We start from the raw sequence: 15,983 nt of genomic DNA on the forward strand, positions 1-15,983 counted from the left end.
GCCCTATGGAAACCAGTTTCCCACCTCAAAACTGCACAATCGGATCTGAAGTCCTCAAGAACATCTTCCAGCCTATTTGGTGAGTTGACAATCCCATACTGTAAACAAGTGACAATTGTAGGAGAACAAAGATTGGGCAGTGGTGGTGGTGGAGTTAAACGTGTCATCAGCTTGGAGTCATTATATTGCCACAAATGATCCAAGTTCAGCCGCCCCTTGAATTCCATTGGTCCTTATTTGGCATGGATTCAGATTTGAACTTTAGCTGTCTAGATTCCTGTATATGTTCTGCCCCAGCTATGGACCCCAAAGAACGCAGCACGCACAAAGTCTGTACAAACTTTAGTTTACTAAATTAAATCAGTCTTTTTCAAACAAAGGCTGTTAATTAACTTTCTTAACAGGAGCCTGGATAGCTCAGCAGACTAATGCATTGTAATTTAACTCCAGCTGTCTGCAATTAGTAAGTTCGAATCTTGCCAGGCTCAAAGTTGACTCAGCCTTCCATCCTTTCTAAGGTGGGTAAATTGAGGACCCAGTTTGTGGGTGCAATAAGCTGACTTTGTAAAAATATACAAAAGTATGAAGGCTATTGCTTAACGCATTGTAAGCCGCCCTGAGTCTCCGGGGAAGGGCGGTATATAAATCAATTTTTTTAAAAAAAAACAGCCTACAAGAATCCAAAGAATAAATAATCGTAATCTTATTATGGTTGGCAGAAAGCCCAGAAGCAATTTGCAGAGAACTAAGATCCAGACGCGAAGGAGAGTGAACGAAGTTGTTCCCTGCAAATTGCCTCAGTCGTCGTCCTTCCTTAAATAGGCTAAGGGAGTGGCCAATTAGCCCCAAGCCTTACTCTCGAGGAGAGCTCCTTCTGAGGAGCCACTCCTGCCTTTTGGCAGTTCTGCGCGCCCGTGCATCGAGAAGAGGCTCCTCCTCTTCGTCCTCTTCACTTAAAGGAGCTTCTGAAGTTCCTGGCTGAATCCCCGCCTCTGGCACCACATCTTCTCCAGCCTCCTCACTGTCCGACTCGAGTGCCAGCTGCACAGGCTCCTGGCACAGCACCACACCAGCTTCCTCGCTGTCGGAATCAGCTACTAGCTGCACAGGCCGCTGATGAGCCACAACAGTATAATAATAATGCTTGAGCAAAGAAAACCCTTCTGAATTGCACCCCTAGAAACTTACTGTCCTCTTCAGCATCAATGCTCTTGGGCCCTACAAGTTGTCCTCGTGGAGGGTAACCATCTAAATTTCAGAGAGGTGAAGGTTTTTCACAGCCTCCTTCTGCCGCTTTCCAAAATCATGTTTCATCTAAAGTGATTTTGTGATATTTTCTCTGATGGTGAAGCTTGCTGCCAGCATCGATTTTGGATGTGTAGGGATTTCATCCCCACCTGACTTTCCTCTACTATCCTCCCAAGACTTCACAACTGAGGCTTCTTATTTTCACACCCAGCCTTGTTTCTCTTGCTGCAGAAATTCATTCTCACAAACATCTGAGTTTTTTTTTTTTAATTTGATTTATATGCCGCCCTTCTCCGGAGACTCAGGGTGGCTTACAATGCGCTAAGCAATAGCCTTCATCCTTTTGTATATTTATACAAAGTCAATTTATTGCCCCCACAACCTGGGTCCTCAATTTACCTACCTTAGAAAGGATGGAAGGCTGAGTCAACCTTGAGCCTGGCGAGATTCGAACCTGCAGTAATTGCAGGCAGCTGGTCTTAATAACAGGGTGCTTTAGACCACTGTACTACCAAGGCTCTTTTAGTTTGATCCATTGCCAGCAGTGGACAATCCTGAGAAGGATTAGCACCTCATACAGAGTCTGTACGGATTCCCTGTATAAATGGGGCACAGCATCCTTCCCTCAGTGTGACTGTGCGGTTCCATGTCAAATGGTAGATCACATCGTGACCTGTTGAAAGTCGAAGGCATATAATGGTGGACCACATCTAGTCCAACCCCCCCGGCCAAACAGGAGACCCTACACCAGTGCTGGGTTGCTCCAGGTTTGGTCCAGTTCTTGTAAACCAGTAGTAAAAGCAGCGGGAGGCTACGCCCACCCCAGGGGTGGGTTCTAAATATTTTTACTACCTGTCTCTGTGGGCGTGGTTTATTTTGTGGGCATGGCTTGGTGGAGGGTAATGTGACTGGGTGGGCATGGCCAACTTTTTTTTTCTTTTACTTTTAAAAGCATTTTTTCTACAACCTTAAGAGGTTGCAGAAAAAAATGCTTTGAAAAGCCTCTGCCGATCCCAGCTGAGCTGCAGGATCATAAGAGGCTTTTTTTTAAAACTTTTAAAAGCATTTTTTCAGCTGAAGAGGTTGTAGAAAAAATGCTTTTAAAAATAAATAAAAAAAGTCTCTGATGAGGTGGACGGGGTAAGCGAGCGGGCCAGGGACCAGTTCTGGGGTGTGGCCAGCCAATGTTATTACCAGTTCTCGGAACTACTACAAATTTTTACTACCTGTTCTTGCGAACCAGTGTGAACCAGGAGCAACCCACCACTGGCCCACCCGCCCGGACGTCATCATGATCTGTGCATGTGCAAAAGTTTCCGTGCTTCCATTACGAAACGGTAGTAAAGGTAAGTGGAGCCCACCCCTGCCCTACATTATTTCTGACAGATGGCAGTCCAGTCTCTTCTTGAAAGCCTCCAGTGATGAAGCTCCCACAACTTCCAAAGGCAACTTCTGTTCCATGGGTTGATTGTTCTCAGTGTCAGAAAATTCCTCCTTATTTCCAGGTTGAATGTCTCCTTGATCAGCTTCCATTCATTATTTCTTCTCTGGCCTTCAGGTGCTTTGGAAAATAGCTTGACCCCTTCCTCTCTGTAGCAGTCCCTCAGATACTGGAACACCGCTATCAGAAGGTTCAACACCATTTCATGTGAAGGTAAGAAATATAACAGAAATATAACAAGAGCCTTGATGGTACAGTGGTCTAAGCACCCTGTTATTAACACAGTTGCCTGCAATTTACTGCTGGTTCGAATCTCTCCAAGGCTCAAGATTGACTCAGCCTTCCATCCTTTCTAAGGTAGGTAAATTGAGGACCCAGTTTGTGGGGGCAATAAGCTGACTTTGTATAAAATATACAAAAGTATGAAGGCTATTGCTTAGCGCACTGTAAGCCACCCTGAGTCTCCGGAGAAGGGCGGCATATAAATCAAATTAAAAAAACAAACAAATAAACAAACAAACAAAAAAAAAAAAAACAGCCAAGCAGAGAAAGCTAACTCTACCCTAATCACTAAATGTCTGGCTTTTTTTGCCAAAACGTGTCGCAGGCTCTGTTGATACAGGGAATGGCTGTTAATTACTATGGCTGCATTAAGTTGGATGCAAAAAACAATTGGATGTTCCTTATCCAAGTAAGCTATTGCATGGACCCCATGAAGATGAAAAAATGGAGAGTCAGGAGATATTACCCAGGTGAAACCAGAAAAAAGGGACAGATACCTATAGAAGAGAATGGGAGTGGTGTGGTGGCCTAGAGGTGGAGCTCTCATCTCACAATCAGGAGGCTGTGAGTTCGATCCTAGGTAGAGGCAGATATTTCTCTCTCTGGGCACACTGAGAATGTATCTGCTGAACAAAACTCCGCATTGGCGACAGGAAGGGCATCCGGTCATTCAAACACTCTGCTACCTCCATTCAGTTGCCCAGACTCCACCCCGCAAGGGATTATGAGGTCATTAAATGAAGATGATGATGAATACCTATAGAAGAAAATATTTGTAGTTCAGGGTTGAACTGTGCGGTCCTTGGTGCTCTCTGAACTTGGTGGTTTTCTTGCAAATGTTTCATTACCCAACTAGGCAACATCATCAATGCTAGGAGAGAGGGAGGTGATGATGATGATGATGATGATGATGAGGAGGAGGAGGAGGAGGAGGAGGAGGAGGAGGAGGAGGAGGAGGAGGAGGAGGAGGACTTGATGCTCTCTGGTTTGCTTAGGATGCTTAATACACAGAGACTAATTCTGAAATTGCAGAGCCATCATATGATTGATTATCTGCCATCAAGTCGGTATTGACTTTCAGCCATCACATAGGTGACCTTCTCCAAATCGTGTTATATATTGCATGAAACAACAAGCAGGTTTAAATCAGGTTTATGTGTTACCCTAGTCCCACCACTTTTGGGGCATGAGGGTCCCTAGCATTTCAACCAAGGATCAGATGGGGCAACTTGTCCCCAAAGGAATTGTGCACTCCCCACCACTGTAGGAACTAGGAGAAGAGAGAATGTCCTGGGAATGCCTCTTGATGTGTGATGACCCCCCACCTCAAATTTTATTTATTTATTAATTTAATTTGTATACCGCCCTTCTCCCAAAAGGGACTCAGGGCGGTGAACAGCCAAAATTAAAATACATACAATACAAAAGTTAAGATAATTAAAAAAGATTAAATCAATCGGCCTCCCATTTTAAAACCCCAAGTCTATAAAATTTTAAAAAATCCCATTAAAAACCCTTTAGGCTAGGGCGACTTGCTGGAATAAATAAGTCTTCAGGGCCTTACGGAAGGTCCGGAGGTCCGGGATCAGTCGTATTCCAGGGGGTAGCTCATTCCACAGGGCGGGTGCCCCCATATAGAAGGCTCTCCCCATGGGGGCCGCCAGCCAACATTGCTTGACCGACGGCACCCCGAGGAGGCCCTCTCTGTGAGAGCGTATTGGCCGGTGGGAGGTTATCGGTAGCAGAAGGCGGTCTCGTAAGTACCCTGGCCCTCTGCCATGGAGCGCTTTAAAGGTGAGAACCAACACCTTAAAGCGCACCCGGAAGACCACCGGGAGCCAGTGCAGCTCGCGCAGGAGAGGTGTTACATGGGAGCGCCACGTCGCTCCCATAATCCCCCGCGCGCGGCCTCATTCTGGACCAGTTGGAGCCTCCGGGTGCTCCTCAAGGGGAGCCCCATGTAGATGAATCCACCTGGAAGACATCTACCTGCAGTTGTGTTTGCGTGTGTTGCTGATCCTTTAAAAATAGAGCTAATAAAAGTTGTGGCTCAATGAAATTCATGAACTGGCACCTCACCTTTGAAGACTCAGAATTAGGGTGTGAGGAGAGGCCTTAATCAGGGCCTTCAATGGCTTTAATCAGTGGCTTTCAAGAAGGACCATTTTCTGGCCCATCAACCCTATTTCATCTCTTCAGATTTTCTCATTGCTTAAGGCAACATTATTGTTTTGTTTTTTTCTTTGTTCAACCACAAAAACACTTAGCTCCAGAAAATCAACGGATGACATTTGAAGATGACCTTGGATGGGGATTTTGATTTGAGAAAATATAAAATAAAATATGATTCAGCCTCTCTGTTAGGCTGTTATTTATACGAGGAACATGTTCCTTATATTGGACCTGCTGTAGGGCAGATTCATCTGATTTAGGAGTTCAGAAAATTTCCTTCCTGCCTTCCCTCCTTCCCCCCTCCCCTCTCCATCCCACCCTCTTTCTTTCTTTCTTTCTTTCTTTCTTTCTTTCTTTCTTTCTTTCTTTCTTTCTTTCTCTTTCTTTCTTTCTTTCCTGCCTCCCTGCCTCCCTTCCCTTTTCAAGCATACATTTTCTTCCTCCCTCCCTTCCTCCATCTTCCCTCCCTCTTCCCTCCTTTCTTCCTCCCTCCCTCCCTTCTTCCTCCCTCCCTCCCTCCCTTCCTTCCTTTCTTCCTGCCTGCCTGCCTCCCTCCCCTTTCAAGCATACATTTCCTTCTTCCCTTATTCCTTCCTCCGTCCTCCCTCCCTCTCCTCCTTTCTCCCTCCCTCCCTCCCTTCTTTCTTTCTTTCTTTCTTTCTTTCTTTCTTTCTTTCTTCCTTCCTTCCTTCCTTCCTTCCTTCCTTCCTTTCTTTCTTTCTTTCTTTCTTTCTTTCTTTCTTTCCAAGGGAGGGAAAGACAAGAACTATTGCCAGTTGCTTCCTGGGCATCTTTTAAAAAGCTAGCATTAAACATCCAGGCACAAACTGATTTAGGGTGTGACTCTGACAGAATCCTGTTCTGTTGTGCTAGGTTCTTGTCCAGCTATGAAACTTTGTCAAGGAGGCTCTTCTGAACATGCTTACAGTCTTTGTGTATCTGACATGTCTTAATAGCAATAGCCTTTAGACTTATCTACTGCTTCGCAGTGCTTTTACAGCCCTCTCTAAGCAGTTTACAGAGTCAGCCTCTTGTCCCCAACAATCTGGGTCCTCATTTTACCCACCTCGGAAGGACAGAAGACTGAGTCAAGTTTGAGCCTGGTGAGATTTGAACTGCCAAATTGCAGTCAGCCGGCAGTCAGCAGAAGGAGCCTGCAGTACTGCACTCTAACCACTGGGCCACCGCGGCTCTTAAAATAAGAAGCTTCTGTGGCTGGTGAGGAACTAGAACTTGATGTCTCCATTTCCAATCCAACATTGGCTCCACAGGACCACACTGACACACGAGAGAAAACATAGAGAAATCCCTCTTTCTCATCGGTTTGTTCGACAGTAATTCATTTTAATGCTTGTTTAATCCCAAATTAAAACCTGAGTGTTTTTTTTTTTTTTTAAAAAATCATTATGTTAATTATCATTAGACAGCTTGAGTATTCATTTTAGGAGCAAGGTGGGACACAAGTAAGTCAATAAATAATATGCAACGGAGCACTTTGTCATCATTATATATATCATTTTAAATATTTAAAACATGTATTAAAAAGGATATCAATAATTATGACAATGTGCTTTGTGGCACGTTATTTACAGACATTATTTGCATACACACACACACACACACACACATATATACATACACACACATTCCTTCCTTCCTTTGTTCCTCCTTTGTTCCTTTGTTCCTTCCCTTCCCTTCTATCCTTCCATCCTTCCTTTCTTCCATCCTCCCTTCCTTCCATCTTTCCTTCCTTCCCTTTCTTCCTTCCATGCTTCCATGCTTCCATCCTTCCTTCTTTCCCTCCATCCTTTCCTTCCTTCTTTCCTTCCTTCCTTCCCTTCCCTTCCTTTCTTCCCTACTTCCTTCCTTCCTTCCTTCCCTTCTTCCTTCCTTCCTTCCTTCCTTCCTTCCCTCCATTCCTTCCTTCCTTCCTTCCTTCCTTCCTTCCTTCCTTCCTTCCTTCCTTCCTTCCCTTCCCTTCCCTTCCCTTCCCTTCCCTTCCCTTCTTCCATCCTTCCTTCCTTCCCTTTCTTCCATCCTTCCTTCCCTCCATCCCTTCCTTCCTTCCTTCCTCCCTTCCTCCCTTCTGACTTGAAGATCTCCAAGGTCCCTTCCAACTCTGTATACCTTCTTTCTTTCTTTTTTCCTTTTCTCCCTCCCTTCCCCCTCCCCTCCCCCCTCTCTCTTCCTTTCCTTTCCTTTCCTTTCCTTTCCTTTCCTTTCCTTTCCTTTCCTTTCCTTTCCTTTCCTTTCCTTTCCTTTCCTTTCCTTTCCTTCTTTCACCAGAAGCATCACAATTAAAATAAGTCAAACTATACAATATAAAATATAGATATATAAAAGAGAGCTCTTTGCACCCCAGCTGATTCCACCTGATCCTTTCCGTGAAAGATTATTTCTTTGTCTTTTCCTCCCAGTTCTTTGTTATTCCATAATTATCCTCTCTAGCAGCCATTCATTAATTTCTCTTCGTTGTGATCGGAATCCAAGCGATTTTTTTTTTTGTCCTTTCTGTTTGGTCTCCTACGAAGCGTCAGGGGGACGTACCACCGGAAAAATTTCTGGTGTTGGTAAATCATGGTTAAGCGTTTCATTACACCGTCTGGAGCAGGCCTGTGCCACACAGAAGAGGATTCCTGCTAAGCTATTGAGGATTGTATTTAATTAAGGCTTAATTAGACAGCTTTTGTATGTGTGCAAAGCAATCGTTCTCACTTCTTTCTCCCCAACATATCATTAAAGAGCATGTTGGGGTTTAATTAATAGGTGCTTTAGTGACAAATGGTTACATGAGTACGTGTTACATTTCTTGGAAAATATAGGTATATGGAATGTTTGGTTGGGTTGGGTTGGGCTGGCTTTTTAGTTTTGTCAAAAACAGGTTAGTTTCCTGCTTTTGGCATTCTAGCACAAAGTCCTTTTCCTGCCAGGTGGATCTCAAACGTTAAGAAGGGAACTGCAAGCCTAAATTTGAAACTCTGCCGGTTTTTTTTTTTCTGTGAGTCTTTCTTTCTTTCTTTCTTTCTTTTCTTTCTTTCTTTCTTTCTTTCTTTCTCTTTCTTTCTTTCTTTCTTTTCTCTCTCTCTCCTTCCTCCCTCCCTCCCTCCCTCTTTCTTTCTTTCTTTCTTTCTTTTCTTCCTTCCTTTTTCTTTCTCTCTCTCTTTCTCTTTCTTTCTTTCTCTTTCTTTCTCTTTCTTGTTCCTTCCTTCCTTCCTTCCTCCTCCCTCCCTCCCTCCCTTCTTTTTCTCCCTTCCTCTTTCTTTCTTTCTTTCTTTCTTTCTTTCTTTCTTTCTTTCTTTCTTTCTTTCTCTCTCTCTCTCTCTCTCTCTCTTTCTCCTTCCTTCCTTCCTTCCTTCCTTCCTTCCTTCCTTCCTTCCTTCCTTCCTTCCTTCCTTTCCCTCCCTCCCTCCCTCCCTCCCTCCCAGTGCTTTGGAGTGCTTGACTCCGTCTTCTTTGTGGCAGCCCCTGAGATATTGGAAGACTGCTATCATGTCTCCCCTGGTCCTTCTTTTCATTAAATTAGACAGACCCAGTTCCTGCAACCGTTCTTCATATGTTTTAGCCTCCAGTCCCCTAATCATCTTTGTTGCTCTTCTCTTCCAAGTGTGGTCATATTGTTATCCGCCTCTCTTTTTCTCTTTCTCTTTCTTTCTTTCTCTCTTTCTCGTTCCTTCCTTCCTCCTCCCTCCTTCCCTCCCTCCTCCCTTCTTTTTCTCCCTTCCTCTTTCTTTCTTTCTTTCTTTCTTTCTTTCTTTCTTTCTTTCTTTCTTTCTCTCTCTCTCTCTCTCTCTCTCTCTCTCTTTCTCCTTCCTTCCTTCCTTCCTTCCTTCCTTCCTTCCTTCCTTCCTTCCTTCCTTCCTTCCTTCCTTTCCCTCCCTCCCTCCCTCCCTCCCTCCCTCCCTCCCAGTGCTTTGGAGTGCTTGACTCCCTCTTCTTTGGGGCAGCCCCTGAGATATTGGAAGACTGCTATCATGTCTCCCCTGGTCCTTCTTTTCATCAAACTAGACATACCCAATTCCAACAACCATTCTTTATATGTTTTGGCCTCTGGTCCCTTAATCATCTTTGTTGCTCTTCTCTTCCAAGTGTGGTCATATTGTTATCCGCCTCCTACCAACCCTTAGCTTTGAAATATACTAGCACACATTCAGGATATAAAAGAAAGGACTAAACACACACAAACACAAAGAGACAGTGTGTTGTCAAACTACAACCTTGAAGACATAAAAGGACATTAATCATCTCCCTTTAAAATAGTATTTTCTTAATTAGAAAATTAAGCCAGGAGAAGTGGGGGTGGATATTGGCCTTAGAAAAAAGAAATGCATTTAATCAGTTTAAACAAAAGAAATGTCTAACTAATTACTTAGTTTTCCTGAAGTCTTTATGTGATAAATGTTTTCATGTCTCCTAGAAAATGTGCACACCATAGTTTCTGGGAAGGGGTCAGTCTTTTTTCTCCCTCCACACACACACTCTAAGGTAGGAATTTAAATGCTCTTGCTGGATTTCTAGATTAGTATCAGCTTCTCAAGGTAGAACAGACTAGCAGTAACGGTGAGAGGGATCTTTGAGTCCTAGCAGACAATCACTTAAATATGAGCCACAATGTGCTGCAGCTGCCAAAAAAGTCAGTGCAATCCTAGGCTGCATTAATAGAGGAATAGAATCAAGATCACGTGAAGTGTTGATACCACTTTATCATGCCTTGGTAAGGCCACACTTGGAATATTGCATCCAGTTTTTGTCACCACGATATCAAAAAGATGTGGAGACTCTAGAAAGAGTGCAGAGAAGAGCAACAAAGATGATTAGGGGGCTGCAGCAGTGGTGAAATCCAATTTTTTTTTACTACTGGTTCTGTGGGCATGGCTTGGTAGGCGTGGTGTGGCTTGGTGGGCATGGGTTGGTGAATGTGGCAGGGAAAGGATACTGCATATTCTCCATTCCCACCCCACTCCAGGGGAAGGATCCTGCATATTCTCCATTCCCACCCCTCTTTAAGAGAAGTATACTGCAAAATCCCCATTCCCTCCCCACTTCTGGGGGAAAGATATTGCAAAATCTCCATTCCCACCCCACTCTGGGGCCAGCCAGAGGTGGCATTTGCTGGTTTTTTTTTTTTAATTTGATTTATATGCCGCCCTTCTCCGGAGACTCAGGGCGGCTTACAATGCATTAAGCAATAGCCTTCATACTTTTGTATATTTATACAAAGTCAGCTTATTGCCCCCACAAACTGGGTCCTCAATTCAGTTCTCTGAACTACTCAAAATTTCCACTTACCAGTTCTCCAGAATCTGTCAGACCCTGCTGGATTTCACCCCTGGGCTGGAGGCTAAAACATATAAAGAACAGTTGCTGGAACTGGGTATGTTTAATGAAAAGAAGGACTAGGGGAGACATGATAGCAGTCTTCCAATATCTCAGGGGCTGCCCCAAAGAAGAGGGAGTCAAGCTATTCTCCAAAGCACCTGAGGGCAGGACAAGAAGCAATGGGTGGAAACTAATCAAGGAGAGAAGCAACCTAGAACTAAGGAGAAATTTCCTTAGACACTAAACCAGTGGAACAACCTGCCTCCAGAAATTGTGGGTGCTCTATCACTGGAGGCTTTTAAGAAGAGATTGGACTACCATTTGTCTAGAACGGTATAGGACTGTGATGACGAACCTATGGCATGCATGCCACAGGTGGCATGTGGAGCCATATCAGTAGGAACATGAACTCAGCTCCAGTGTGCATGTGCACACCGGCCAGCTGACTTTCGGGCCTTCTGGGCCCACCGGAAATAGGGAAACAGGCTATTTCCTGCCTCCGGAGGGCCTCGGGGGGTGGTGGGGAAGGTGTTCTGTCCCCAACCACGCCACACACACCAACAGACGTTCAAGAGTTAAAGACCAAACCAGCCGGCAAAATCTTTTTCCTTATGATAACGGAACTTGGCAACAACCTAGTGGCTGCCTGCCAAGAGTTTATTACTTATGAAGAGGAGAGATAACTTCTCCCCACTTCTGATACATCAAAAGAAACAGCTCAATAATTACGGAGTCAATCAAGTCCAGAGATAATCCAGCAAAGTCTATAGCAAAAAGTCCGGCAATGCAGAATGGCGTGGAAGCTTTCAGCTTTGTTCGTCACAAGGTTTGACTGGCCACCACGCTCCCTTTTATACCCTGTGGGGTGTGGTCCAGTGACTCAGCCTAATCTCGGGCATGCCTTTTCTTCTGTTGCGCATGCTTATCTCTGTGACGCTGCCGAGGATCCAGCCAAGACTCATTACCCTCATCACCGTCCATCTGTGGCTGCGTGGACGTGCTTGGCCCCGGCCCTATCTCTTGCTCTTCGGTGGACACCGAAGGCATTGCCAGAGAGGAGGGTCCTGGAGAGGGAGGCCTTGCCAGCTCCTCTCCTTCACTCTTGGAGTCCTCTCCTACCGATGACACAGGCTCAGGCCACGGAGCCACAACAGAAGGCCTGTTTTTCTCTCTCCCCAGGCTCCAGAGCCTTTCTAGGAGCTTGGGAAGGGTGAAAATGGCCTTCCCCAAACCCCGAGGCCCTCCAGAGGCAGGAAATAGCCTGTTTCCCTATTTCCGGTGGGCCCAGAGGGCCCAAAAATCAGCTGGCCAGTGTGCACATGCATGCTGGAGTTGAGCTCACGTTCCTACTGATATGGCTCCACGTGCCACCTGTGGCACGCGTGCCATTGGTTCGCCATCATGCTCCTCCCCAACCCCCCGGAGGCCCTCTGGAGGCCGGAAAAAATGGGCCTTCCGGTCCCACCGGAAGTTGGCAAACAGGCCATTTCTGGCCTTCAAAGGGCCTCCATGGGGGTAGGGAAGGCTGTTTTCGCCCTCCCCAAGCTCCTAGAAAGGCTCTGGAGCCTGGGGAGAGAGAAAAACGGACCTATGGGGCCATCATGTGCCAGGAACGGGGAGGAATGGGGTGGGGATCACATGCGCATGCACGGGGATGGGGCGCATAGAATTATGGGTGTAGACACACGTGCACACGACACCCCCTCTCCCGCCCACTTCTGGCATGCGATGGCAAAAAGGTTAGCCATCACTGGTATAGGGTCTCCTGCTTGAGCAGGTGGTTGGACTAGAAGATCTCCAAAGTCCCTTCCAACTCTGCTATTCTGCCTAGTAGCTTAGTACTACTTTTATTGTAAAGCTGTAGTAACAGAATCTTGCCAGTCTGAAAGTGTTTCTCCCTCTCTCCCTTCCTCTACATTCATGTCAATTACACAGGGGCTTATCTGAGTTGTTTACTCACATTACATTCTTGGCCTGGGCTTAGACTCCCTTTATCTGAGGGCTGTCTTGGTAGCAGCATCCTCTCCTGCCCTTCAAGCCTATCCCCGCTGCCTCCTACAATTAGAGACAGAGCTATTAGCTTACAACCACTTGTTTGCTCCTTCTGATCCTCTATGTTTTACCTGGATAAAGATACCCGTTACACCCGTGGAAAAGAGCTTTAATAATTGTACAAAGAACTTTAACTCAAAATTAAATATATTTCAATACAGTGCCCGACCCTCCTTTTTGTCATTAACGTGACCCACACATAAATGAAACTAGAAAACTCTCTTGCAATGATCACTAACCTGCTTCCTCCTCTAGTGACAGTAGGCTAAAGTAATTAACCTGCATAAATAATAGCAGGGAAAATCCATTCACAATGCAGAGTTTCTCTAGGTTTGCAGAGGTCTCCAAAGTCCAAAGCCAGCACACCTCAAGCTTCCTGAGCTGGCGCAGAAAGAACATTCTACGTTGTGCTTTTTTGATGACGTTTTTGATGTTGGGCGTCCATTTTAGGTCGTGAGATATGGTAGAACCTAGAAATTTGAAGGTCTCTACTGTTGATACTGTGTTGTCTAGTATTGTGAGAGGTGGAAGTATGGGAGGGTTTCTCCTAAAGTCCACCATTATTTCTACGGGTGTCTGCTAGAAAGGAGCCCTTTGAGGATGGGCTCCAGCACAAGTCCAAAATCTCAGAAGACAAAACATATGGACCCCGGGTGACCGACCCGCTTTGGATTTTGCAACATTGTCCTGGAACGCGTATTCGTTTTCAGTTCTAACTGAAGAAGCTTCTTGGATGAGAAGCGAAACATCTTCCTCCAAGAAAAAAAAAAAAACAGTCCAGTTGCCTATATTAAAAATGCACCTTTGATACGGTGAATATTGTGGTTTATTTGCCACTTGATCTTCCTTTGCAACTCATGTCCTCCAAGTTCCTTTTCCTTGATCTATATCGCTGAGGATCATCTCTCCAGCGATGAGCCCGTGGATTCCACAAACCCAGAGGTGAGGAAGGATACAACCATCTATTTTCTGCTTCACTGCTCAGGTTTCCTGTTACCTATTATCTTCCAATCAATAGCAGGGTATTTTTTTTTCTCCCTCTCTCTCTCTCTCATTGACACATGCTCACTTCATTTATAGCATCATGCCTGCAGGCAAATGCAGGAATGCGGAAGGCACCAGGAGAAGCCTCTCCTTCCTGAAGCTTCTGACTCATTGTGAGCAAAGTTGTAAATCAAGATGGGTACCCTGGACAATTGCCAGGAGATGTCTCGATAGTCTGCTCTTCTCCAGGTAAAATTCACATGTTGTTTCTTTTATTTTCAGATCTTAGTATCTAAGGATCAGTCCAAAAGCTGACTCTTAGGATCTTAGAGCTGGAAGGGACTTTTGAGGCTTCTAGTCCAACCCCCTGTCCAAGGTAGGAGTCCCTACACCGTCCCAAACAAATGGTATTCTGTTCTGTTCTGTTCTGTTCTGTTCTGTTCTGTTCTGTACTGTACTGTACTGTACTGTACTGTTCCGTTCCATTCTGTTCCGATCTGTTCCATTCCATTCCGTTCGGTTATTCTATTCTGTTCTATTCTGTTCTGTTCTATTACTCTATTCTATTCTGTTCTGTTCTGTTAGTCTGTTCTGTTCTGTTAGTCTGTTCTGTTCTGTATTCTTTTCTGTTCTGTTACGTTCTGATATTCTGTTCTGTTCTGTTCTTTTCTTTTCTGTTGTTCTGTTCTGTACTGTACTGTTCCGTTCCATTCCGTTCCGATCTGTTCCGTTCCATTCCGTTCCGTTATTCTATTCTGTTCTGTTCTGTTCTGTTGTTCTGTTCTGTTACTCTATTCTATTCTGTTCTATTCTATTCTATTCTATTCTATTCTATTCTATTCTATTCTATTCCATTCTATTCCACTCCACTCCACTCCACTCCACTCCACTCCATGTTCTTCTCTTCTCTTCTCTTCTCTTCTCTTCTCTTCTCTTCTCTTCTCTTCTCTTCTCTTCTCTTCTCCTCTCCCCTCCCCTCCCCTCCCCTCCCCTCCCCTTCCATTCCATTCCATTCCATTGACCATTCAAAGTTATGCTCAGCAACTGACTCATATGATGGTTGCCACATCCCAGGGTCATGTGATCCCTTTTGCGACCTTCTGACAAGCCAAGTCAATGGGGAAGCCAGATTCAATTAACAACCATTTAACAACTGCAGTGATTGACTTAACAACGGTGACATGAAAAGTCCTAAAATGTGGCAAAATTCATTCAACCAATGAATTCATTAGCTGCAGAAATCTTGTCCTCAATGGTGCCATAAGTCGAGAGCTACCTGTACATGTCAGCTCTAGAAAGTCAGCCTTCCTTCAGTGAAAAAAAAAACAGTGTTCTGTTCTCTATTCTATTCTGTTCTGTTATGTTCTGATATTCTGTTCTGTTCTGTTCTGTTATTCTGTTCTGTTCTGTTACTCTATTCTATTCTGTTCTGTTCTGTTCTCTATTCTATTCTGTTCTGTTATGTTCTGATATTCTGTTCTGTTCTGTTCTGTTATTCTATTCTGTTCTGTTCTGTTCTGTTATTCCATTCTGTTCTTTTCTGTTCTGTTATTCTGTTCTGTTCTGTTATTCTGTTCTGTTATTCCATTCTGTTCTTTTCTGTTCTGTTATTCTGTTCTGTTCTCTTCTGTTCTGTTATTCTGTTCTGTTCTTATTATATTCTATTATTCTGTTCTGTTCTGTTTTTCTGTTCTGTTCTGTTCTGTTATTCCATTCCATTCCATTCCATTCCATTCCATTCCATTCCATTCCATTCCATTCCAGCAATTAATGGTATTCAACAGCAACTACTAATATATAGAGATATACACCCACCCACACCGAAAGGGCAGCCAGCACAAGGTATTAAATCCAGAGCGAGTGAATGTCATGATAAGCCTAGTGTAATAACTCAAAATGCTTCAGTCAATATTTCAGACACTGTTATTCCCTGATCATCCAACAAAGAGGCCACGAGGGAACAAATTAAAAAGTGTAGCACAGGTGATGGATGGCATGCAAAACTGCCCAGCTCGAGCACATGGCTAATTCTAAGCCAGGGCCTGATAAATGAATCAGAAAAGAAATTGTGTAGGTGGACCCTCTTTTCCCCAAATAATAATAATAATAATAATAATAATAATAATAATAATAATAATAATAATAAAAAATTCTGCTATCCTTAGGGTTAGCCCTATGCTCCATACAGAATGTCTCTGAGAATGAGCTGGAGTAGAGCAGAAGTAAAAGGGACCCTGGAGGTCTTCTAGTCCAACCCCCTGCTCAAGCAGGAGACCATCTACCATTCCAGTCAAGTCACTGTCCAGTCTCTTCTTAAAAGCCTCCAGTGATGGAGCACCCATAACTTCTGGAGGCAAGTCGTTTCACTGGTTAATTGTTCTTACTCTTAGGAAGTTTCTCCTTAATTCCAGGTTGCTTCTTTCCCTTGAGTAGTTTCCATCCATTGTTTCTTGTCTTGCCTTTTGGTGCTTTGGAAAATGGCTTGACC

This window comes from Pantherophis guttatus, chromosome 3 (genome assembly GCF_059756535.1).
Source record: "Pantherophis guttatus breed Tessera chromosome 3, ASM5975653v1, whole genome shotgun sequence".
NCBI classification, from domain to species: domain Eukaryota; kingdom Metazoa; phylum Chordata; class Lepidosauria; order Squamata; family Colubridae; genus Pantherophis; species Pantherophis guttatus.